This window comes from Schistocerca americana, chromosome 5 (assembly GCF_021461395.2).
Source record: "Schistocerca americana isolate TAMUIC-IGC-003095 chromosome 5, iqSchAmer2.1, whole genome shotgun sequence".
Classification (NCBI taxonomy): domain Eukaryota; kingdom Metazoa; phylum Arthropoda; class Insecta; order Orthoptera; family Acrididae; genus Schistocerca; species Schistocerca americana.
In genome coordinates, this window is record NC_060123.1 from 125265280 (window position 1) to 125286798 (window position 21519).

The following is a 21519-nucleotide window of genomic DNA, read 5'->3' on the forward strand; positions in this document are numbered from 1 at the left end:
AGCGGGCGTCCCTCTACTGCAGTGTCACACATGACGAATAAAAAGGAAAACAGCAGAACGTCTGTGTAGGGCCATGTTTTTACCTACAGTGTCACTTGGCTGAATGTGTATAAGGCTCTGTGGCATCACTCAAACGCAGCCAAATTGTCACACTAGCTGTGTATCTCTAACAAAGTTGACGTATGCCCTCACCTCGGTGCCGGTTAAAACGATTTCGCCCCCGGGTGGGCTCGAACCACCAACCTTTCGGTTAACAGCCGAACGCGCTAGCCGATTGCGCCACGGAGGCCTTGACTTTGGCTCCCTTGTGCTCTGTATATCAACGCAATTCGTATACCTTCTGCAGGAATCTCGCAGAATGGTGGCATTTGCTTACGCCTCTTCACATGGATAACGTGCATGCACACTGTAGCGAGGCTCGTAAACGAATGACATCGCCAAGCATGACATTATACTACAAAATGCATACAAACCAATGTTCTGCCTATGCATTCAGAAAACCTCTGAGGCCAGTAGAATACTTGTCATAGGTTGTAGAACATCCCTTTCATTCAGTGTACTGCCATGTGTTAGATGCTGCTCGAGATAGCTCCGCTCCTTGCAGGAAGGTTTAAAAAATGAATGCCTTCTGTGAGGTTCGAACTCACGACCCCTGGTTTACGAGACCAGTGCTCTACCACTGAGCTAAGAAGGCGGCAGCTTAGCGTTTGTGAGCTATCCCCAAATTGTTACTTCATCATACTGAATCTTGCAGCCCTCGACCAGATATCGGACTTGGCACACAGCTGCTGCTGGGGGTGTCCACATTGCCGTTTTCCAAATCTCTTGAATGTTTCGCCCTTACGATCGACGACGAGCGTCGGCCCACCAAAAGTTAGCGGTCTGCACAATCCTGACCTAGTGCACAGCTTGTGGGATAGCGTGGCTCGACTGCGAAATGCGCCTTTCGGCTCCTCTCTCTGGCTACAGTGCGCTGTTGTCCACAGTGGCACTGGCGTTGCCCATGGGGCTTCATGTAAGGCGACTGCACGTCGCTCGGCCAACAGCGGCCTACTGCAGACCGACACTTAAGACACACCAAATACAAATCGACATCGAGAGACAGGCCCTGTCATATGGCACTCGCGACGTATATGCTGAAATTGAATGTAAAGAATACGTCTTTTGTAGCGGGCGTCCCTCTACTGCAGTGTCACACATGACGAATAAAAAGGAAAACAGCAGAACGTCTGTGTAGGGCCATGTTTTTACCTACAGTGTCACTTGGCTGAATGTGTATAAGGCTCTGTGGCATCACTCAAACGCAGCCAAATTGTCACACTAGCTGTGTGTCTCTAACAAAGTTGACGTATGCCCTCACCTCGGTGCCGGTTAAAACGATTTCGCCCCCGGGTGGGCTCGAACCACCAACCTTTCGGTTAACAGCCGAACGCGCTAGCCGATTGCGCCACGGAGGCCTTGACTTTGGCTCCCTTGTGCTCTGTATATCAACGCAATTCGTATACCTTCTGCAGGAATCTCGCAGAATGGTAGCATTTGCTTACGCCTCTTCACATGGATAACGTGCATGCACACTGTAGCGAGGCTCGTAAACGAATGACATCGCCAAGCATGACATTATACTACAAAATGCATACAAACCAATGTTCTGCCTATGCATTCAGAAAACCTCTGAGGCCAGTAGAATACTTGTCATAGGTTGTAGAACATCCCTTTCATTCAGTGTACTGCCATGTGTTAGATGCTGCTCGAGATAGCTCCGCTCCTTGCAGGAAGGTTTAAAAAATGAATGCCTTCTGTGAGGTTCGAACTCACGACCCCTGGTTTACGAGACCAGTGCTCTACCACTGAGCTAAGAAGGCGGCAGCTTAACGTTTGTGAGCTATCCCCAAATTGTTACTTCATCATACTGAATCTTGCAGCCCTCGACCAGATATCGGATTTGGCACACAGCTGCTGCTGGGGGTGTCCACATTGCCGTTTTCCAAATCTCTTGAATGTTTCGCCCTTACGATCGACGACGAGCGTCGGCCCACCAAAAGTTAGCGGTCTGCACAATCCTGACCTAGTGCACAGCTTGTGGGATAGCGTGGCTCGACTGCGAAATGCGCCTTTCGGCTCCTCTCTCTGGCTACAGTGCGCTGTTGTCCACAGTGGCACTGGCGTTGCCCATGGGGCTTCATGTAAGGCGACTGCACGTCGCTCGGCCAACAGCGGCCTACTGCAGACCGACACTTAAGACACACCAAATACAAATCGACATCGAGAGACAGGCCCTGTCATATGGCACTCGCGACGTATATGCTGAAATTGAATGTAAAGAATACGTCTTTTGTAGCGGGCGTCCCTCTACTGCAGTGTCACACATGACGAATAAAAAGGAAAACAGCAGAACGTCTGTGTAGGGCCATGTTTTTACCTACAGTGTCACTTGGCTGAATGTGTATAAGGCTCTGTGGCATCACTCAAACGCAGCCAAATTGTCACACTAGCTGTGTATCTCTAACAAAGTTGACGTATGCCCTCACCTCGGTGCCGGTTAAAACGATTTCGCCCCCGGGTGGGCTCGAACCACCAATCTTTCGGTTAACAGCCGAACGCACTAGCCGATTGCGCCACGGAGGCCTTGACTTTGGCTCCCTTGTGCTCTGTATATCAACGCAATTCGTATACCTTCTGCAGGAATCTCGCAGAATGGTAGCATTTGCTTACGCCTCTTCACATGGATAACGTGCATGCACACTGTAGCGAGGCTCGTAAACGAATGACATCGCCAAGCATGACATTATACTACAAAATGCATACAAACCAATGTTCTGCCTATGCATTCAGAAAACCTCTGAGGCCAGTAGAATACTTGTCATAGGTTGTAGAACATCCCTTTCATTCAGTGTACTGCCATGTGTTAGATGCTGCTCGAGATAGCTCCGCTCCTTGCAGGAAGGTTTAAAAAATGAATGCCTTCTGTGAGGTTCGAACTCACGACCCCTGGTTTACGAGACCAGTGCTCTACCACTGAGCTAAGAAGGCGGCAGCTTAGCGTTTGTGAGCTATCCCCAAATTGTTACTTCATCATACTGAATCTTGCAGCCCTCGACCAGATATCGGATTTGGCACACAGCTGCTGCTGGGGGTGTCCACATTGCCGTTTTCCAAATCTCTTGAATGTTTCGCCCTTACGATCGACGACGAGCGTCGGCCCACCAAAAGTTAGCGGTCTGCACAATCCTGACCTAGTGCACAGCTTGTGGGATAGCGTGGCTCGACTGCGAAATGCGCCTTTCGGCTCCTCTCTCTGGCTACAGTGCGCTGTTGTCCACAGTGGCACTGGCGTTGCCCATGGGGCTTCATGTAAGGCGACTGCACGTCGCTCGGCCAACAGCGGCCTACTGCAGACCGACACTTAAGACACACCAAATACAAATCGACATCGAGAGACAGGCCCTGTCATATGGCACTCGCGACGTATATGCTGAAATTGAATGTAAAGAATACGTCTTTTGTAGCGGGCGTCCCTCTACTGCAGTGTCACACATGACGAATAAAAAGGAAAACAGCAGAACGTCTGTGTAGGGCCATGTTTTTACCTACAGTGTCACTTGGCTGAATGTGTATAAGGCTCTGTGGCATCACTCAAACGCAGCCAAATTGTCACACTAGCTGTGTATCTCTAACAAAGTTGACGTATGCCCTCACCTCGGTGCCGGTTAAAACGATTTCGCCCCCGGGTGGGCTCGAACCACCAACCTTTCGGTTAACAGCCGAACGCGCTAGCCGATTGCGCCACGGAGGCCTTGACTTTGGCTCCCTTGTGCTCTGTATATCAACGCAATTCGTATACCTTCTGCAGGAATCTCGCAGAATGGTAGCATTTGCTTACGCCTCTTCACATGGATAACGTGCATGCACACTGTAGCGAGGCTCGTAAACGAATGACATCGCCAAGCATTACATTATACTACAAAATGCATACAAACCAATGTTCTGCCTATGCATTCAGAAAACCTCTGAGGCCAGTAGAATACTTGTCATAGGTTGTAGAACATCCCTTTCATTCAGTGTACTGCCATGTGTTAGATGCTGCTCGAGATAGCTCCGCTCCTTGCAGGAAGGTTTAAAAAATGAATGCCTTCTGTGAGGTTCGAACTCACGACCCCTGGTTTACGAGACCAGTGCTCTACCACTGAGCTAAGAAGGCGGCAGCTTAGCGTTTGTGAGCTATCCCCAAATTGTTACTTCATCATACTGAATCTTGCAGCCCTCGACCAGATATCGGATTTGGCACACAGCTGCTGCTGGGGGTGTCCACATTGCCGTTTTCCAAATCTCTTGAATGTTTCGCCCTTACGATCGACGACGAGCGTCGGCCCACCAAAAGTTAGCGGTCTGCACAATCCTGACCTAGTGCACAGCTTGTGGGATAGCGTGGCTCGACTGCGAAATGCGCCTTTCGGCTCCTCTCTCTGGCTACAGTGCGCTGTTGTCCACAGTGGCACTGGCGTTGCCCATGGGGCTTCATGTAAGGCGACTGCACGTCGCTCGGCCAACAGCGGCCTACTGCAGACCGACACTTAAGACACACCAAATACAAATCGACATCGAGAGACAGGCCCTGTCATATGGCACTCGCGACGTATATGCTGAAATTGAATGTAAAGAATACGTCTTTTGTAGCGGGCGTCCCTCTACTGCAGTGTCACACATGACGAATAAAAAGGAAAACAGCAGAACGTCTGTGTAGGGCCATGTTTTTACCTACAGTGTCACTTGGCTGAATGTGTATAAGGCTCTGTGGCATCACTCAAACGCAGCCAAATTGTCACACTAGCTGTGTATCTCTAACAAAGTTGACGTATGCCCTCACCTCGGTGCCGGTTAAAACGATTTCGCCCCCGGGTGGGCTCGAACCACCAACCTTTCGGTTAACAGCCGAACGCGCTAGCCGATTGCGCCACGGAGGCCTTGACTTTGGCTCCCTTGTGCTCTGTATATCAACGCAATTCGTATACCTTCTGCAGGAATCTCGCAGAATGGTAGCATTTGCTTACGCCTCTTCACATGGATAACGTGCATGCACACTGTAGCGAGGCTCGTAAACGAATGACATCGCCAAGCATGACATTATACTACGAAATGCATACAAACCAATGTTCTGCCTATGCATTCAGAAAACCTCTGAGGCCAGTAGAATACTTGTCATAGGTTGTAGAACATCCCTTTCATTCAGTGTACTGCCATGTGTTAGATGCTGCTCGAGATAGCTCCGCTCCTTGCAGGAAGGTTTAAAAAATGAATGCCTTCTGTGAGGTTCGAACTCACGACCCCTGGTTTACGAGACCAGTGCTCTACCACTGAGCTAAGAAGGCGGCAGCTTAGCGTTTGTGAGCTATCCCCAAATTGTTACTTCATCATACTGAATCTTGCAGCCCTCGACCAGATATCGGATTTGGCACACAGCTGCTGCTGGGGGTGTCCACATTGCCGTTTTCCAAATCTCTTGAATGTTTCGCCCTTACGATCGACGACGAGCGTCGGCCCACCAAAAGTTAGCGGTCTGCACAATCCTGACCTAGTGCACAGCTTGTGGGATAGCGTGGCTCGACTGCGAAATGCGCCTTTCGGCTCCTCTCTCTGGCTACAGTGCGCTGTTGTCCACAGTGGCACTGGCGTTGCCCATGGGGCTTCATGTAAGGCGACTGCACGTCGCTCGGCCAACAGCGGCCTACTGCAGACCGACACTTAAGACACACCAAATACAAATCGACATCGAGAGACAGGCCCTGTCATATGGCACTCGCGACGTATATGCTGAAATTGAATGTAAAGAATACGTCTTTTGTAGCGGGCGTCCCTCTACTGCAGTGTCACACATGACGAATAAAAAGGAAAACAGCAGAACGTCTGTGTAGGGCCATGTTTTTACCTACAGTGTCACTTGGCTGAATGTGTATAAGGCTCTGTGGCATCACTCAAACGCAGCCAAATTGTCACACTAGCTGTGTATCTCTAACAAAGTTGACGTATGCCCTCACCTCGGTGCCGGTTAAAACGATTTCGCCCCCGGGTGGGCTCGAACCACCAACCTTTCGGTTAACAGCCGAACGCGCTAGCCGATTGCGCCACGGAGGCCTTGACTTTGGCTCCCTTGTGCTCTGTATATCAACGCAATTCGTATACCTTCTGCAGGAATCTCGCAGAATGGTAGCATTTGCTTACGCCTCTTCACATGGATAACGTGCATGCACACTGTAGCGAGGCTCGTAAACGAATGACATCGCCAAGCATGACATTATACTACAAAATGCATACAAACCAATGTTCTGCCTATGCATTCAGAAAACCTCTGAGGCCAGTAGAATACTTGTCATAGGTTGTAGAACATCCCTTTCATTCAGTGTACTGCCATGTGTTAGATGCTGCTCGAGATAGCTCCGCTCCTTGCAGGAAGGTTTAAAAAATGAATGCCTTCTGTGAGGTTCGAACTCACGACCCCTGGTTTACGAGACCAGTGCTCTACCACTGAGCTAAGAAGGCGGCAGCTTAGCGTTTGTGAGCTATCCCCAAATTGTTACTTCATCATACTGAATCTTGCAGCCCTCGACCAGATATCGGATTTGGCACACAGCTGCTGCTGGGGGTGTCCACATTGCCGTTTTCCAAATCTCTTGAATGTTTCGCCCTTACGATCGACGACGAGCGTCGGCCCACCAAAAGTTAGCGGTCTGCACAATCCTGACCTAGTGCACAGCTTGTGGGATAGCGTGGCTCGACTGCGAAATGCGCCTTTCGGCTCCTCTCTCTGGCTACAGTGCGCTGTTGTCCACAGTGGCACTGGCGTTGCCCATGGGGCTTCATGTAAGGCGACTGCACGTCGCTCGGCCAACAGCGGCCTACTGCAGACCGACACTTAAGACACACCAAATACAAATCGACATCGAGAGACAGGCCCTGTCATATGGCACTCGCGACGTATATGCTGAAATTGAATGTAAAGAATACGTCTTTTGTAGCGGGCGTCCCTCTACTGCAGTGTCACACATGACGAATAAAAAGGAAAACAGCAGAACGTCTGTGTAGGGCCATGTTTTTACCTACAGTGTCACTTGGCTGAATGTGTATAAGGCTCTGTGGCATCACTCAAACGCAGCCAAATTGTCACACTAGCTGTGTATCTCTAACAAAGTTGACGTATGCCCTCACCTCGGTGCCGGTTAAAACGATTTCGCCCCCGGGTGGGCTCGAACCACCAACCTTTCGGTTAACAGCCGAACGCGCTAGCCGATTGCGCCACGGAGGCCTTGACTTTGGCTCCCTTGTGCTCTGTATATCAACGCAATTCGTATACCTTCTGCAGGAATCTCGCAGAATGGTAGCATTTGCTTACGCCTCTTCACATGGATAACGTGCATGCACACTGTAGCGAGGCTCGTAAACGAATGACATCGCCAAGCATGACATTATACTACAAAATGCATACAAACCAATGTTCTGCCTATGCATTCAGAAAACCTCTGAGGCCAGTAGAATACTTGTCATAGGTTGTAGAACATCCCTTTCATTCAGTGTACTGCCATGTGTTAGATGCTGCTCGAGATAGCTCCGCTCCTTGCAGGAAGGTTTAAAAAATGAATGCCTTCTGTGAGGTTCGAACTCACGACCCCTGGTTTACGAGACCAGTGCTCTACCACTGAGCTAAGAAGGCGGCAGCTTAGCGTTTGTGAGCTATCCCCAAATTGTTACTTCATCATACTGAATCTTGCAGCCCTCGACCAGATATCGGATTTGGCACACAGCTGCTGCTGGGGGTGTCCACATTGCCGTTTTCCAAATCTCTTGAATGTTTCGCCCTTACGATCGACGACGAGCGTCGGCCCACCAAAAGTTAGCGGTCTGCACAATCCTGACCTAGTGCACAGCTTGTGGGATAGCGTGGCTCGACTGCGAAATGCGCCTTTCGGCTCCTCTCTCTGGCTACAGTGCGCTGTTGTCCACAGTGGCACTGGCGTTGCCCATGGGGCTTCATGTAAGGCGACTGCACGTCGCTCGGCCAACAGCGGCCTACTGCAGACCGACACTTAAGACACACCAAATACAAATCGACATCGAGAGACAGGCCCTGTCATATGGCACTCGCGACGTATATGCTGAAATTGAATGTAAAGAATACGTCTTTTGTAGCGGGCGTCCCTCTACTGCAGTGTCACACATGACGAATAAAAAGGAAAACAGCAGAACGTCTGTGTAGGGCCATGTTTTTACCTACAGTGTCACTTGGCTGAATGTGTATAAGGCTCTGTGGCATCACTCAAACGCAGCCAAATTGTCACACTAGCTGTGTATCTCTAACAAAGTTGACGTATGCCCTCACCTCGGTGCCGGTTAAAACGATTTCGCCCCCGGGTGGGCTCGAACCACCAACCTTTCGGTTAACAGCCGAACGCGCTAGCCGATTGCGCCACGGAGGCCTTGACTTTGGCTCCCTTGTGCTCTGTATATCAACGCAATTCGTATACCTTCTGCAGGAATCTCGCAGAATGGTAGCATTTGCTTACGCCTCTTCACATGGATAACGTGCATGCACACTGTAGCGAGGCTCGTAAACGAATGACATCGCCAAGCATGACATTATACTACAAAATGCATACAAACCAATGTTCTGCCTATGCATTCAGAAAACCTCTGAGGCCAGTAGAATACTTGTCATAGGTTGTAGAACATCCCTTTCATTCAGTGTACTGCCATGTGTTAGATGCTGCTCGAGATAGCTCCGCTCCTTGCAGGAAGGTTTAAAAAATGAATGCCTTCTGTGAGGTTCGAACTCACGACCCCTGGTTTACGAGACCAGTGCTCTACCACTGAGCTAAGAAGGCGGCAGCTTAGCGTTTGTGAGCTATCCCCAAATTGTTTCTTCATCATACTGAATCTTGCAGCCCTCGACCAGATATCGGATTTGGCACACAGCTGCTGCTGGGGGTGTCCACATTGCCGTTTTCCAAATCTCTTGAATGTTTCGCCCTTACGATCGACGACGAGCGTCGGCCCACCAAAAGTTAGCGGTCTGCACAATCCTGACCTAGTGCACAGCTTGTGGGATAGCGTGGCTCGACTGCGAAATGCGCCTTTCGGCTCCTCTCTCTGGCTACAGTGCGCTGTTGTCCACAGTGGCACTGGCGTTGCCCATGGGGCTTCATGTAAGGCGACTGCACGTCGCTCGGCCAACAGCGGCCTACTGCAGACCGACACTTAAGACACACCAAATACAAATCGACATCGAGAGACAGGCCCTGTCATATGGCACTCGCGACGTATATGCTGAAATTGAATGTAAAGAATACGTCTTTTGTAGCGGGCGTCCCTCTACTGCAGTGTCACACATGACGAATAAAAAGGAAAACAGCAGAACGTCTGTGTAGGGCCATGTTTTTACCTACAGTGTCACTTGGCTGAATGTGTATAAGGCTCTGTGGCATCACTCAAACGCAGCCAAATTGTCACACTAGCTGTGTATCTCTAACAAAGTTGACGTATGCCCTCACCTCGGTGCCGGTTAAAACGACTGCACGTCGCTCGGCCAACAGCGGCCTACTGCAGACCGACACTTAAGACACACCAAATACAAATCGACATCGAGAGACAGGCCCTGTCATATGGCACTCGCGACGTATATGCTGAAATTGAATGTAAAGAATACGTCTTTTGTAGCGGGCGTCCCTCTACTGCAGTGTCACACATGACGAATAAAAAGGAAAACAGCAGAACGTCTGTGTAGGGCCATGTTTTTACCTACAGTGTCACTTGGCTGAATGTGTATAAGGCTCTGTGGCATCACTCAAACGCAGTCAAATTGTCACACTAGCTGTGTATCTCTAACAAAGTTGACGTATGCCCTCACCTCGGTGCCGGTTAAAACGATTTCGCCCCCGGGTGGGCTCGAACCACCAACCTTTCGGTTAACAGCCGAACGCGCTAGCCGATTGCGCCACGGAGGCCTTGACTTTGGCTCCCTTGTGCTCTGTATATCAACGCAATTCGTATACCTTCTGCAGGAATCTCGCAGAATGGTAGCATTTGCTTACGCCTCTTCACATGGATAACGTGCATGCACACTGTAGCGAGGCTCGTAAACGAATGACATCGCCAAGCATGACATTATACTACAAAATGCATACAAACCAATGTTCTGCCTATGCATTCAGAAAACCTCTGAGGCCAGTAGAATACTTGTCATAGGTTGTAGAACATCCCTTTCATTCAGTGTACTGCCATGTGTTAGATGCTGCTCGAGATAGCTCCGCTCCTTGCAGGAAGGTTTAAAAAATGAATGCCTTCTGTGAGGTTCGAACTCACGACCCCTGGTTTACGAGACCAGTGCTCTACCACTGAGCTAAGAAGGCGGCAGCTTAGCGTTTGTGAGCTATCCCCAAATTGTTACTTCATCATACTGAATCTTGCAGCCCTCGACCAGATATCGGATTTGGCACACAGCTGCTGCTGGGGGTGTCCACATTGCCGTTTTCCAATTCTCTTGAATGTTTCGCCCTTACGATCGACGACGAGCGTCGGCCCACCAAAAGTTAGCGGTCTGCACAATCCTGACCTAGTGCACAGCTTGTGGGATAGCGTGGCTCGACTGCGAAATGCGCCTTTCGGCTCCTCTCTCTGGCTACAGTGCGCTGTTGTCCACAGTGGCACTGGCGTTGCCCATGGGGCTTCATGTAAGGCGACTGCACGTCGCTCGGCCAACAGCGGCCTACTGCAGACCGACACTTAAGACACACCAAATACAAATCGACATCGAGAGACAGGCCCTGTCATATGGCACTCGCGACGTATATGCTGAAATTGAATGTAAAGAATACGTCTTTTGTAGCGGGCGTCCCTCTACTGCAGTGTCACACATGACGAATAAAAAGGAAAACAGCAGAACGTCTGTGTAGGGCCATGTTTTTACCTACAGTGTCACTTGGCTGAATGTGTATAAGGCTCTGTGGCATCACTCAAACGCAGCCAAATTGTCACACTAGCTGTGTATCTCTAACAAAGTTGACGTATGCCCTCACCTCGGTGCCGGTTAAAACGATTTCGCCCCCGGGTGGGCTCGAACCACCAACCTTTCGGTTAACAGCCGAACGCGCTAGCCGATTGCGCCACGGAGGCCTTGACTTTGGCTCCCTTGTGCTCTGTATATCAACGCAATTCGTATACCTTCTGCAGGAATCTCGCAGAATGGTAGCATTTGCTTACGCCTCTTCACATGGATAACGTGCATGCACACTGTAGCGAGGCTCGTAAACGAATGACATCGCCAAGCATGACATTATACTACAAAATGCATACAAACCAATGTTCTGCCTATGCATTCAGAAAACCTCTGAGGCCAGTAGAATACTTGTCATAGGTTGTAGAACATCCCTTTCATTCAGTGTACTGCCATGTGTTAGATGCTGCTCGAGATAGCTCCGCTCCTTGCAGGAAGGTTTAAAAAATGAATGCCTTCTGTGAGGTTCGAACTCACGACCCCTGGTTTACGAGACCAGTGCTCTACCACTGAGCTAAGAAGGCGGCAGCTTAGCGTTTGTGAGCTATCCCCAAATTGTTACTTCATCATACTGAATCTTGCAGCCCTCGACCAGATATCGGATTTGGCACACAGCTGCTGCTGGGGGTGTCCACATTGCCGTTTTCCAATTCTCTTGAATGTTTCGCCCTTACGATCGACGACGAGCGTCGGCCCACCAAAAGTTAGCGGTCTGCACAATCCTGACCTAGTGCACAGCTTGTGGGATAGCGTGGCTCGACTGCGAAATGCGCCTTTCGGCTCCTCTCTCTGGCTACAGTGCGCTGTTGTCCACAGTGGCACTGGCGTTGCCCATGGGGCTTCATGTAAGGCGACTGCACGTCGCTCGGCCAACAGCGGCCTACTGCAGACCGACACTTAAGACACACCAAATACAAATCGACATCGAGAGACAGGCCCTGTCATATGGCACTCGCGACGTATATGCTGAAATTGAATGTAAAGAATACGTCTTTTGTAGCGGGCGTCCCTCTACTGCAGTGTCACACATGACGAATAAAAAGGAAAACAGCAGAACGTCTGTGTAGGGCCATGTTTTTACCTACAGTGTCACTTGGCTGAATGTGTATAAGGCTCTGTGGCATCACTCAAACGCAGCCAAATTGTCACACTAGCTGTGTATCTCTAACAAAGTTGACGTATGCCCTCACCTCGGTGCCGGTTAAAAAGATTTCGCCCCCGGGTGGGCTCGAACCACCAACCTTTCGGTTAACAGCCGAACGCGCTAGCCGATTGCGCCACGGAGGCCTTGACTTTGGCTCCCTTGTGCTCTGTATATCAACGCAATTCGTATACCTTCTGCAGGAATCTCGCAGAATGGTAGCATTTGCTTACGCCTCTTCACATGGATAACGTGCATGCACACTGTAGCGAGGCTCGTAAACGAATGACATCGCCAAGCATGACATTATACTACAAAATGCATACAAACCAATGTTCTGCCTATGCATTCAGAAAACCTCTGAGGCCAGTAGAATACTTGTCATAGGTTGTAGAACATCCCTTTCATTCAGTGTACTGCCATGTGTTAGATGCTGCTCGAGATAGCTCCGCTCCTTGCAGGAAGGTTTAAAAAATGAATGCCTTCTGTGAGGTTCGAACTCACGACCCCTGGTTTACGAGACCAGTGCTCTACCACTGAGCTAAGAAGGCGGCAGCTTAGCGTTTGTGAGCTATCCCCAAATTGTTACTTCATCATACTGAATCTTGCAGCCCTCGACCAGATATCGGATTTGGCACACAGCTGCTGCTGGGGGTGTCCACATTGCCGTTTTCCAAATCTCTTGAATGTTTCGCCCTTACGATCGACGACGAGCGTCGGCCCACCAAAAGTTAGCGGTCTGCACAATCCTGACCTAGTGCACAGCTTGTGGGATAGCGTGGCTCGACTGCGAAATGCGCCTTTCGGCTCCTCTCTCTGGCTACAGTGCGCTGTTGTCCACAGTGGCACTGGCGTTGCCCATGGGGCTTCATGTAAGGCGACTGCACGTCGCTCGGCCAACAGCGGCCTACTGCAGACCGACACTTAAGACACACCAAATACAAATCGACATCGAGAGACAGGCCCTGTCATATGGCACTCGCGACGTATATGCTGAAATTGAATGTAAAGAATACGTCTTTTGTAGCGGGCGTCCCTCTACTGCAGTGTCACACATGACGAATAAAAAGGAAAACAGCAGAACGTCTGTGTAGGGCCATGTTTTTACCTACAGTGTCACTTGGCTGAATGTGTATAAGGCTCTGTGGCATCACTCAAACGCAGCCAAATTGTCACACTAGCTGTGTATCTCTAACAAAGTTGACGTATGCCCTCACCTCGGTGCCGGTTAAAACGATTTCGCCCCCGGGTGGGCTCGAACCACCAACCTTTCGGTTAACAGCCGAACGCGCTAGCCGATTGCGCCACGGAGGCCTTGACTTTGGCTCCCTTGTGCTCTGTATATCAACGCAATTCGTATACCTTCTGCAGGAATCTCGCAGAATGGTAGCATTTGCTTACGCCTCTTCACATGGATAACGTGCATGCACACTGTAGCGAGGCTCGTAAACGAATGACATCGCCAAGCATGACATTATACTACAAAATGCATACAAACCAATGTTCTGCCTATGCATTCAGAAAACCTCTGAGGCCAGTAGAATACTTGTCATAGGTTGTAGAACATCCCTTTCATTCAGTGTACTGCCATGTGTTAGATGCTGCTCGAGATAGCTCCGCTCCTTGCAGGAAGGTTTAAAAAATGAATGCCTTCTGTGAGGTTCGAACTCACGACCCCTGGTTTACGAGACCAGTGCTCTACCACTGAGCTAAGAAGGCGGCAGCTTAGCGTTTGTGAGCTATCCCCAAATTGTTACTTCATCATACTGAATCTTGCAGCCCTCGACCAGATATCGGATTTGGCACACAGCTGCTGCTGGGGGTGTCCACATTGCCGTTTTCCAATTCTCTTGAATGTTTCGCCCTTACGATCGACGACGAGCGTCGGCCCACCAAAAGTTAGCGGTCTGCACAATCCTGACCTAGTGCACAGCTTGTGGGATAGCGTGGCTCGACTGCGAAATGCGCCTTTCGGCTCCTCTCTCTGGCTACAGTGCGCTGTTGTCCACAGTGGCACTGGCGTTGCCCATGGGGCTTCATGTAAGGCGACTGCACGTCGCTCGGCCAACAGCGGCCTACTGCAGACCGACACTTAAGACACACCAAATACAAATCGACATCGAGAGACAGGCCCTGTCATATGGCACTCGCGACGTATATGCTGAAATTGAATGTAAAGAATACGTCTTTTGTAGCGGGCGTCCCTCTACTGCAGTGTCACACATGACGAATAAAAAGGAAAACAGCAGAACGTCTGTGTAGGGCCATGTTTTTACCTACAGTGTCACTTGGCTGAATGTGTATAAGGCTCTGTGGCATCACTCAAACGCAGCCAAATTGTCACACTAGCTGTGTATCTCTAACAAAGTTGACGTATGCCCTCACCTCGGTGCCGGTTAAAACGATTTCGCCCCCGGGTGGGCTCGAACCACCAACCTTTCGGTTAACAGCCGAACGCGCTAGCCGATTGCGCCACGGAGGCCTTGACTTTGGCTCCCTTGTGCTCTGTATATCAACGCAATTCGTATACCTTCTGCAGGAATCTCGCAGAATGGTAGCATTTGCTTACGCCTCTTCACATGGATAACGTGCATGCACACTGTAGCGAGGCTCGTAAACGAATGACATCGCCAAGCATGACATTATACTACAAAATGCATACAAACCAATGTTCTGCCTATGCATTCAGAAAACCTCTGAGGCCAGTAGAATACTTGTCATAGGTTGTAGAACATCCCTTTCATTCAGTGTACTGCCATGTGTTAGATGCTGCTCGAGATAGCTCCGCTCCTTGCAGGAAGGTTTAAAAAATGAATGCCTTCTGTGAGGTTCGAACTCACGACCCCTGGTTTACGAGACCAGTGCTCTACCACTGAGCTAAGAAGGCGGCAGCTTAGCGTTTGTGAGCTATCCCCAAATTGTTACTTCATCATACTGAATCTTGCAGCCCTCGACCAGATATCGGATTTGGCACACAGCTGCTGCTGGGGGTGTCCACATTGCCGTTTTCCAATTCTCTTGAATGTTTCGCCCTTACGATCGACGACGAGCGTCGGCCCACCACAAGTTAGCGGTCTGCACAATCCTGACCTAGTGCACAGCTTGTGGGATAGCGTGGCTCGACTGCGAAATGCGCCTTTCGGCTCCTCTCTCTGGCTACAGTGCGCTGTTGTCCACAGTGGCACTGGCGTTGCCCATGGGGCTTCATGTAAGGCGACTGCACGTCGCTCGGCCAACAGCGGCCTACTGCAGACCGACACTTAAGACACACCAAATACAAATCGACATCGAGAGACAGGCCCTGTCATATGGCACTCGCGACGTATATGCTGAAATTGAATGTAAAGAATACGTCTTTTGTAGCGGGCGTCCCTCTACTGCAGTGTCACACATGACGAATAAAAAGGAAAACAGCAGAACGTCTGTGTAGGGCCATGTTTTTACCTACAGTGTCACTTGGCTGAATGTGTATAAGGCTCTGTGGCATCACTCAAACGCAGCCAAATTGTCACACTAGCTGTGTATCTCTAACAAAGTTGACGTATGCCCTCACCTCGGTGCCGGTTAAAACGATTTCGCCCCCGGGTGGGCTCGAACCACCAACCTTTCGGTTAACAGCCGAACGCGCTAGCCGATTGCGCCACGGAGGCCTTGACTTTGGCTCCCTTGTGCTCTGTATATCAACGCAATTCGTATACCTTCTGCAGGAATCTCGCAGAATGGTAGCATTTGCTTACGCCTCTTCACATGGATAACGTGCATGCACACTGTAGCGAGGCTCGTAAACGAATGACATCGCCAAGCATGACATTATACTACAAAATGCATACAAACCAATGTTCTGCCTATGCATTCAGAAAACCTCTGAGGCCAGTAGAATACTTGTCATAGGTTGTAGAACATCCCTTTCATTCAGTGTACTGCCATGTGTTAGATGCTGCTCGAGATAGCTCCGCTCCTTGCAGGAAGGTTTAAAAAATGAATGCCTTCTGTGAGGTTCGAACTCACGACCCCTGGTTTACGAGACCAGTGCTCTACCACTGAGCTAAGAAGGCGGCAGCTTAGCGTTTGTGAGCTATCCCCAAATTGTTACTTCATCATACTGAATCTTGCAGCCCTCGACCAGATATCGGATTTGGCACACAGCTGCTGCTGGGGGTGTCCACATTGCCGTTTTCCAATTCTCTTGAATGTTTCGCCCTTACGATCGACGACGAGCGTCGGCCCACCAAAAGTTAGCGGTCTGCACAATCCTGACCTAGTGCACAGCTTGTGGGATAGCGTGGCTCGACTGCGAAATGCGCCTTTCGGCTCCTCTCTCTGGCTACAGTGCGCTGTTGTCCACAGTGGCACTGGCGTTGCCCATGGGGCTTCATGTAAGGCGACTGCACGTCGCTCGGCCAACAGCGGCCTACTGCAGACCGACACTTAAGACACACCAAATACAAATCGACATCGAGAGACAGGCCCTGTCATATGGCACTCGCGACGTATATGCTGAAATTGAATGTAAAGAATACGTCTTTTGTAGCGGGCGTCCCTCTACTGCAGTGTCACACATGACGAATAAAAAGGAAAACAGCAGAACGTCTGTGTAGGGCCATGTTTTTACCTACAGTGTCACTTGGCTGAATGTGTATAAGGCTCTGTGGCATCACTCAAACGCAGCCAAATTGTCACACTAGCTGTGTATCTCTAACAAAGTTGACGTATGCCCTCACCTCGGTGCCGGTTAAAACGATTTCGCCCCCGGGTGGGCTCGAACCACCAACCTTTCGGTTAACAGCCGAACGCGCTAGCCGATTGCGCCACGGAGGCCTTGACTTTGGCTCCCTTGTGCTCTGTATATCAACGCAATTCGTATACCTTCTGCAGGAATCTCGCAGAATGGTAGCATTTGCTTACGCCTCTTCACATGGATAACGTGCATGCACACTGTAGCGAGGCTCGTAAACGAATGACATCGCCAAGCATGACATTATACTACAAAATGCATACAAACCAATGTTCTGCCTATGCATTCAGAAAACCTCTGAGGCCAGTAGAATACTTGTCATAGGTTGTAGAACATCCCTTTCATTCAGTGTACTGCCATGTGTTAGATGCTGCTCGAGATAGCTCCGCTCCTTGCAGGAAGGTTTAAAAAATGAATGCCTTCTGTGAGGTTCGAACTCACGACCCCTGGTTTACGAGACCAGTGCTCTACCACTGAGCTAAGAAGGCGGCAGCTTAGCGTTTGTGAGCTATCCCCAAATTGTTACTTCATCATACTGAATCTTGCAGCCCTCGACCAGATATCGGATTTGGCACACAGCTGCTGCTGGGGGTGTCCACATTGCCGTTTTCCAATTCTCTTGAATGTTTCGCCCTTACGATCGACGACGAGCGTCGGCCCACCAAAAGTTAGCGGTCTGCACAATCCTGACCTAGTGCACAGCTTGTGGGATAGCGTGGCTCGACTGCGAAATGCGCCTTTCGGCTCCTCTCTCTGGCTACAGTGCGCTGTTGTCCACAGTGGCACTGGCGTTGCCCATGGGGCTTCATGTAAGGCGACTGCACGTCGCTCGGCCAACAGCGGCCTACTGCAGACCGACACTTAAGACACACCAAATACAAATCGACATCGAGAGACAGGCCCTGTCATATGGCACTCGCGACGTATATGCTGAAATTGAATGTAAAGAATACGTCTTTTGTAGCGGGCGTCCCTCTACTGCAGTGTCACACATGACGAATAAAAAGGAAAACAGCAGAACGTCTGTGTAGGGCCATGTTTTTACCTACAGTGTCACTTGGCTGAATGTGTATAAGGCTCTGTGGCATCACTCAAACGCAGCCAAATTGTCACACTAGCTGTGTATCTCTAACAAAGTTGACGTATGCCCTCACCTCGGTGCCGGTTAAAACGATTTCGCCCCCGGGTGGGCTCGAACCACCAACCTTTCGGTTAACAGCCGAACGCGCTAGCCGATTGCGCCACGGAGGCCTTGACTTTGGCTCCCTTGTGCTCTGTATATCAACGCAATTCGTATACCTTCTGCAGGAATCTCGCAGAATGGTAGCATTTGCTTACGCCTCTTCACATGGATAACGTGCATGCACACTGTAGCGAGGCTCGTAAACGAATGACATCGCCAAGCATGACATTATACTACAAAATGCATACAAACCAATGTTCTGCCTATGCATTCAGAAAACCTCTGAGGCCAGTAGAATACTTGTCATAGGTTGTAGAACATCCCTTTCATTCAGTGTACTGCCATGTGTTAGATGCTGCTCGAGATAGCTCCGCTCCTTGCAGGAAGGTTTAAAAAATGAATGCCTTCTGTGAGGTTCGAACTCACGACCCCTGGTTTACGAGACCAGTGCTCTACCACTGAGCTAAGAAGGCGGCAGCTTAGCGTTTGTGAGCTATCCCCAAATTGTTACTTCATCATACTGAATCTTGCAGCCCTCGACCAGATATCGGATTTGGCACACAGCTGCTGCTGGGGGTGTCCACATTGCCGTTTTCCAATTCTCTTGAATGTTTCGCCCTTACGATCGACGACGAGCGTCGGCCCACCAAAAGTTAGCGGTCTGCACAATCCTGACCTAGTGCACAGCTTGTGGGATAGCGTGGCTCGACTGCGAAATGCGCCTTTCGGCTCCTCTCTCTGGCTACAGTGCGCTGTTGTCCACAGTGGCACTGGCGTTGCCCATGGGGCTTCATGTAAGGCGACTGCACGTCGCTCGGCCAACAGCGGCCTACTGCAGACCGACACTTAAGACACACCAAATACAAATCGACATCGAGAGACAGGCCCTGTCATATGGCACTCGCGACGTATATGCTGAAATTGAATGTAAAGAATACGTCTTTTGTAGCGGGCGTCCCTCTACTGCAGTGTCACACATGACGAATAAAAAGGAAAACAGCAGAACGTCTGTGTAGGGCCATGTTTTTACCTACAGTGTCACTTGGCTGAATGTGTATAAGGCTCTGTGGCATCACTCAAACGCAGCCAAATTGTCACACTAGCTGTGTATCTCTAACAAAGTTGACGTATGCCCTCACCTCGGTGCCGGTTAAAACGATTTCGCCCCCGGGTGGGCTCGAACCACCAACCTTTCGGTTAACAGCCGAACGCGCTAGCCGATTGCGCCACGGAGGCCTTGACTTTGGCTCCCTTGTGCTCTGTATATCAACGCAATTCGTATACCTTCTGCAGGAATCTCGCAGAATGGTAGCATTTGCTTACGCCTCTTCACATGGATAACGTGCATGCACACTGTAGCGAGGCTCGTAAACGAATGACATCGCCAAGCATGACATTATACTACAAAATGCATACAAACCAATGTTCTGCCTATGCATTCAGAAAACCTCTGAGGCCAGTAGAATACTTGTCATAGGTTGTAGAACATCCCTTTCATTCAGTGTACTGCCATGTGTTAGATGCTGCTCGAGATAGCTCCGCTCCTTGCAGGAAGGTTTAAAAAATGAATGCCTTCTGTGAGGTTCGAACTCACGACCCCTGGTTTACGAGACCAGTGCTCTACCACTGAGCTAAGAAGGCGGCAGCTTAGCGTTTGTGAGCTATCCCCAAATTGTTACTTCATCATACTGAATCTTGCAGCCCTCGACCAGATATCGGATTTGGCACACAGCTGCTGCTGGGGGTGTCCACATTGCCGTTTTCCAATTCTCTTGAATGTTTCGCCCTTACGATCGACGACGAGCGTCGGCCCACCAAAAGTTAGCGGTCTGCACAATCCTGACCTAGTGCACAGCTTGTGGGATAGCGTGGCTCGACTGCGAAATGCGCCTTTCGGCTCCTCTCTCTGGCTACAGTGCGCTGTTGTCCACAGTGGCACTGGCGTTGCCCATGGGGCTTCATGTAAGGCGACTGCACGTCGCTCGGCCAACAGCGGCCTACTGCAGACCGACACTTAAGACACACCAAATACAAATCGACATCGAGAGACAGGCCCTGTCATATGGCACTCGCGACGTATATGCTGAAATTGAATGTAAAGAATACGTCTTTTGTAGCGGGCGTCCCTCTACTGCAGTGTCACACATGACGAATAAAAAGGAAAACAGCAGAACGTCTGTGTAGGGCCATGTTTTTACCTACAGTGTCACTTGGCTGAATGTGTATAAGGCTCTGTGGCATCACTCAAACGCAGCCAAATTGTCACACTAGCTGTGTATCTCTAACAAAGTTGACGTATGCCCTCACCTCGGTGCCGGTTAAAACGATTTCGCCCCCGGGTGGGCTCGAACCACCAACCTTTCGGTTAACAGCCGAACGCGCTAGCCGATTGCGCCACGGAGGCCTTGACTTTGGCTCCCTTGTGCTCTGTATATCAACGCAATTCGTATACCTTCTGCAGGAATCTCGCAGAATGGTAGCATTTGCTTACGCCTCTTCACATGGATAACGTGCATGCACACTGTAGCGAGGCTCGTAAACGAATGACATCGCCAAGCATGACATTATACTACAAAATGCATACAAACCAATGTTCTGCCTATGCATTCAGAAAACCTCTGAGGCCAGTAGAATACTTGTCATAGGTTGTAGAACATCCCTTTCATTCAGTGTACTGCCATGTGTTAGATGCTGCTCGAGATAGCTCCGCTCCTTGCAGGAAGGTTTAAAAAATGAATGCCTTCTGTGAGGTTCGAACTCACGACCCCTGGTTTACGAGACCAGTGCTCTACCACTGAGCTAAGAAGGCGGCAGCTTAGCGTTTGTGAGCTATCCCCAAATTGTTACTTCATCATACTGAATCTTGCAGCCCTCGACCAGATATCGGATTTGGCACACAGCTGCTGCTGGGGGTGTCCACATTGCCGTTTTCCAATTCTCTTGAATGTTTCGCCCTTACGATCGACGACGAGCGTCGGCCCACCAAAAGTTAGCGGTCTGCACAATCCTGACCTAGTGCACAGCTTGTGGGATAGCGTGGCTCGACTGCGAAATGCGCCTTTCGGCTCCTCTCTCTGGCTACAGTGCGCTGTTGTCCACAGTGGCACTGGCGTTGCCCATGGGGCTTCATGTAAGGCGACTGCACGTCGCTCGGCCAACAGCGGCCTACTGCAGACCGACACTTAAGACACACCAAATACAAATCGACATCGAGAGACAGGCCCTGTCATATGGCACTCGCGACGTATATGCTGAAATTGAATGTAAAGAATACGTCTTTTGTAGCGGGCGTCCCTCTACTGCAGTGTCACACATGACGAATAAAAAGGAAAACAGCAGAACGTCTGTGTAGGGCCATGTTTTTACCTACAGTGTCACTTGGCTGAATGTGTATAAGGCTCTGTGGCATCACTCAAACGCAG

General features: G+C 50.0%; 36 non-coding genes across 36 annotated transcripts; all 36 read right to left on the minus strand.

The window, feature by feature from the left end:
- Positions 1 to 215: 215 nt before the first annotated feature.
- On the minus strand, positions 216 to 289 carry Trnan-guu. The gene has a single exon. It is a non-coding gene; the product is annotated as a tRNA-Asn (tRNA).
- A 333-nt stretch (positions 290 to 622) lies between these two features.
- On the minus strand, positions 623 to 694 carry Trnat-cgu. Its single transcript has one exon. It is a non-coding gene; the product is annotated as a tRNA-Thr (tRNA).
- Positions 695 to 1383: 689 nt separating this feature from the next.
- Trnan-guu lies at positions 1384 to 1457 on the minus strand. Its single transcript has one exon. It is a non-coding gene; the product is annotated as a tRNA-Asn (tRNA).
- Positions 1458 to 1790: 333 nt separating this feature from the next.
- Trnat-cgu lies at positions 1791 to 1862 on the minus strand. The gene has a single exon. It is a non-coding gene; the product is annotated as a tRNA-Thr (tRNA).
- A 689-nt stretch (positions 1863 to 2551) lies between these two features.
- On the minus strand, positions 2552 to 2625 carry Trnan-guu. Its single transcript has one exon. It is a non-coding gene; the product is annotated as a tRNA-Asn (tRNA).
- Positions 2626 to 2958: 333 nt separating this feature from the next.
- Positions 2959 to 3030, minus strand: Trnat-cgu. The gene has a single exon. It is a non-coding gene; the product is annotated as a tRNA-Thr (tRNA).
- Positions 3031 to 3719: 689 nt separating this feature from the next.
- Trnan-guu lies at positions 3720 to 3793 on the minus strand. Its single transcript has one exon. It is a non-coding gene; the product is annotated as a tRNA-Asn (tRNA).
- A 333-nt stretch (positions 3794 to 4126) lies between these two features.
- Positions 4127 to 4198, minus strand: Trnat-cgu. The gene has a single exon. It is a non-coding gene; the product is annotated as a tRNA-Thr (tRNA).
- Positions 4199 to 4887: 689 nt separating this feature from the next.
- Positions 4888 to 4961, minus strand: Trnan-guu. Its single transcript has one exon. It is a non-coding gene; the product is annotated as a tRNA-Asn (tRNA).
- Positions 4962 to 5294: 333 nt separating this feature from the next.
- On the minus strand, positions 5295 to 5366 carry Trnat-cgu. Its single transcript has one exon. It is a non-coding gene; the product is annotated as a tRNA-Thr (tRNA).
- Positions 5367 to 6055: 689 nt separating this feature from the next.
- On the minus strand, positions 6056 to 6129 carry Trnan-guu. Its single transcript has one exon. It is a non-coding gene; the product is annotated as a tRNA-Asn (tRNA).
- A 333-nt stretch (positions 6130 to 6462) lies between these two features.
- Trnat-cgu lies at positions 6463 to 6534 on the minus strand. The gene has a single exon. It is a non-coding gene; the product is annotated as a tRNA-Thr (tRNA).
- A 689-nt stretch (positions 6535 to 7223) lies between these two features.
- Trnan-guu lies at positions 7224 to 7297 on the minus strand. Its single transcript has one exon. It is a non-coding gene; the product is annotated as a tRNA-Asn (tRNA).
- A 333-nt stretch (positions 7298 to 7630) lies between these two features.
- On the minus strand, positions 7631 to 7702 carry Trnat-cgu. Its single transcript has one exon. It is a non-coding gene; the product is annotated as a tRNA-Thr (tRNA).
- Positions 7703 to 8391: 689 nt separating this feature from the next.
- Trnan-guu lies at positions 8392 to 8465 on the minus strand. The gene has a single exon. It is a non-coding gene; the product is annotated as a tRNA-Asn (tRNA).
- Positions 8466 to 8798: 333 nt separating this feature from the next.
- On the minus strand, positions 8799 to 8870 carry Trnat-cgu. The gene has a single exon. It is a non-coding gene; the product is annotated as a tRNA-Thr (tRNA).
- A 1045-nt stretch (positions 8871 to 9915) lies between these two features.
- Trnan-guu lies at positions 9916 to 9989 on the minus strand. Its single transcript has one exon. It is a non-coding gene; the product is annotated as a tRNA-Asn (tRNA).
- Positions 9990 to 10322: 333 nt separating this feature from the next.
- On the minus strand, positions 10323 to 10394 carry Trnat-cgu. Its single transcript has one exon. It is a non-coding gene; the product is annotated as a tRNA-Thr (tRNA).
- A 689-nt stretch (positions 10395 to 11083) lies between these two features.
- On the minus strand, positions 11084 to 11157 carry Trnan-guu. Its single transcript has one exon. It is a non-coding gene; the product is annotated as a tRNA-Asn (tRNA).
- A 333-nt stretch (positions 11158 to 11490) lies between these two features.
- Positions 11491 to 11562, minus strand: Trnat-cgu. The gene has a single exon. It is a non-coding gene; the product is annotated as a tRNA-Thr (tRNA).
- A 689-nt stretch (positions 11563 to 12251) lies between these two features.
- Trnan-guu lies at positions 12252 to 12325 on the minus strand. Its single transcript has one exon. It is a non-coding gene; the product is annotated as a tRNA-Asn (tRNA).
- Positions 12326 to 12658: 333 nt separating this feature from the next.
- On the minus strand, positions 12659 to 12730 carry Trnat-cgu. Its single transcript has one exon. It is a non-coding gene; the product is annotated as a tRNA-Thr (tRNA).
- A 689-nt stretch (positions 12731 to 13419) lies between these two features.
- Positions 13420 to 13493, minus strand: Trnan-guu. The gene has a single exon. It is a non-coding gene; the product is annotated as a tRNA-Asn (tRNA).
- Positions 13494 to 13826: 333 nt separating this feature from the next.
- On the minus strand, positions 13827 to 13898 carry Trnat-cgu. The gene has a single exon. It is a non-coding gene; the product is annotated as a tRNA-Thr (tRNA).
- A 689-nt stretch (positions 13899 to 14587) lies between these two features.
- On the minus strand, positions 14588 to 14661 carry Trnan-guu. Its single transcript has one exon. It is a non-coding gene; the product is annotated as a tRNA-Asn (tRNA).
- A 333-nt stretch (positions 14662 to 14994) lies between these two features.
- On the minus strand, positions 14995 to 15066 carry Trnat-cgu. The gene has a single exon. It is a non-coding gene; the product is annotated as a tRNA-Thr (tRNA).
- Positions 15067 to 15755: 689 nt separating this feature from the next.
- Trnan-guu lies at positions 15756 to 15829 on the minus strand. Its single transcript has one exon. It is a non-coding gene; the product is annotated as a tRNA-Asn (tRNA).
- Positions 15830 to 16162: 333 nt separating this feature from the next.
- Trnat-cgu lies at positions 16163 to 16234 on the minus strand. Its single transcript has one exon. It is a non-coding gene; the product is annotated as a tRNA-Thr (tRNA).
- Positions 16235 to 16923: 689 nt separating this feature from the next.
- Positions 16924 to 16997, minus strand: Trnan-guu. The gene has a single exon. It is a non-coding gene; the product is annotated as a tRNA-Asn (tRNA).
- Positions 16998 to 17330: 333 nt separating this feature from the next.
- On the minus strand, positions 17331 to 17402 carry Trnat-cgu. The gene has a single exon. It is a non-coding gene; the product is annotated as a tRNA-Thr (tRNA).
- A 689-nt stretch (positions 17403 to 18091) lies between these two features.
- Positions 18092 to 18165, minus strand: Trnan-guu. The gene has a single exon. It is a non-coding gene; the product is annotated as a tRNA-Asn (tRNA).
- A 333-nt stretch (positions 18166 to 18498) lies between these two features.
- Trnat-cgu lies at positions 18499 to 18570 on the minus strand. The gene has a single exon. It is a non-coding gene; the product is annotated as a tRNA-Thr (tRNA).
- Positions 18571 to 19259: 689 nt separating this feature from the next.
- Positions 19260 to 19333, minus strand: Trnan-guu. Its single transcript has one exon. It is a non-coding gene; the product is annotated as a tRNA-Asn (tRNA).
- Positions 19334 to 19666: 333 nt separating this feature from the next.
- Trnat-cgu lies at positions 19667 to 19738 on the minus strand. The gene has a single exon. It is a non-coding gene; the product is annotated as a tRNA-Thr (tRNA).
- Positions 19739 to 20427: 689 nt separating this feature from the next.
- On the minus strand, positions 20428 to 20501 carry Trnan-guu. The gene has a single exon. It is a non-coding gene; the product is annotated as a tRNA-Asn (tRNA).
- Positions 20502 to 20834: 333 nt separating this feature from the next.
- On the minus strand, positions 20835 to 20906 carry Trnat-cgu. The gene has a single exon. It is a non-coding gene; the product is annotated as a tRNA-Thr (tRNA).
- Positions 20907 to 21519: the final 613 nt, after the last annotated feature.